The sequence below is a fragment of the Dreissena polymorpha genome, chromosome 11 (assembly GCF_020536995.1).
Source record: "Dreissena polymorpha isolate Duluth1 chromosome 11, UMN_Dpol_1.0, whole genome shotgun sequence".
Lineage (NCBI taxonomy): Eukaryota > Metazoa > Mollusca > Bivalvia > Myida > Dreissenidae > Dreissena > Dreissena polymorpha.
Window position 1 is genome coordinate 28407549 of NC_068365.1, and position 1897 is coordinate 28409445.

The window sequence follows — 1897 nt, forward strand, 5'->3', positions numbered from 1 at the left end:
GTAGCAAGTGCTTGTTTAACAGACGCTCATTAAATTTATTGGGTGTATCGTAATCTATTTTCGCGCGAAATGTCAATTCAAACATTCTATTCAGAGAGGCTCAAAGGTATGACATCTTTGACCATCTGTACTGTATCTTAATTATAAAATATACTAAGTATAATACAACAACAGTATTTTGAGTAATACATTTGAATAAAGCAATAATTGTACACATTTCTTGCCAGTTAATGAGTTATACTTTTACAATACACATTTACAAATTATACAATATTGTGTGCAAAGTCATTGTGCATTTTTATGCACCCAGAACATAGGTTCTGGGGGAATATTAAAATCGCACCGTCAGTCAGTCAGTCCGTCCGGATTAGCGTCCGCTCAATTAGCTAAAGAAACTTCAGCGTACAGTTTACATAGTATTGACAGACCTGTATAAAGTCGCGCCAGTCAAAAATCATAAAAAGCGACATTTAAAGTTATGGTAGCCAGAACTATCGCTCAATAAGTCAAGCAATTGTCATCAGATCTTCACAAAACTTCATGACAATGTGTAAGGCAATAACATCTAGGTCAAGTTCGATAATCGGCCAAATTGACCCAGACACTCTTGAGTTACAGCACTTGAATTATCGTAAAATTGTGTTGTTGTTTTTTGTTTCCGTTCGATAACTCAAAAAATTGTCATCAGATCTTCACCAAACTTAATAAAAATGTGTAAGGGAATAACATCTAGGTCAAGTTCGATAATCGGCCAAATTGGCCTAGACACTCCTGAGTAACGGCCCTTGAATAATCGTAAAATTGGGTTTTTTCTCGTTTCCACTCAAAAACTCTAGCAAATGTCATAGGATCTCCGCCACACTTTTTGAAAATGTGTATGGCACTAACATCTAGGCCAAGTTCGATAATCAGCCAGATTGACCCAGACACTCCTGAGTTACAGCCCTTGACTTATCGAAAAATTAAGTTTTTTCTCGTTTCCGCTCAATAACTCGAGCAATTGTCATCAGATCTTCACCAAACTTCAAGAAAATGTGTAAGGCAATAACATCTAGGTGAAGTTCGATAATCGGCCAAGTTGACCCAGACACTCCTGAGTCGCTGCCCTTGAATCATCGTAAAATTGGGTTTTTTCTCATTTCTGCTCAATAACTAGAGCAAATGTCATAGGATCTCTGCCACACTTCATAAAAATGTGTAGGGCAATAACACCTAGGTCAAGTTTGATAATCGGCCAAATTGACTCAGACACTCCTGAGTAATGGCCCTTGAATCATCGAAAAATTGTGCTTTTCTTGTTTCCGCTCAATTACTCGAGCCAATGTCATAGGATCTCTGCCACACTTCATGAAAATGTTAGGTCATAAGATCTAGGTCAAGTTTGATAATCAGCCAAATTGACTAAGACACTCCTGAGTTACAGCCCTTGAACAATAAAAAAATTGAGTTTTTTCCTTATGTTACGAAGTTGTGAATGTTGGATTGTTATTGTCCTATATCAAAACTTTACTTTTTTTATGCCCCCCGGTAGGATGGCATATAGCAGTCGCACTGTCCTTCCGTCTTTCTGGCCGTCTGTCGCACTTTTGCGTTTCGGTTTCGAATAATGCTTGTAACTTCTATGTTGATTCAGACCTTCATATTTGGTATGCATGTGTATATGGACAAGGCCTTTTCATACGCACACAAATTTTGACCTTGAACTTGAACTGAGGGTCAGCGTTTAGGTTTCGAAATCTGCGTTTAGTTTTCGAAAAGCGTTTTTTTGGGGCATATGTCTTCCGATGGAGACAGCTCTTGTCTCTCTATATGTATATAGTGAACGCATTTGAACAGTCTAGTTGTGATAAGCCATAATGTTAAAGAAAGATAACCTGTACATACTTTCTAATAGTTA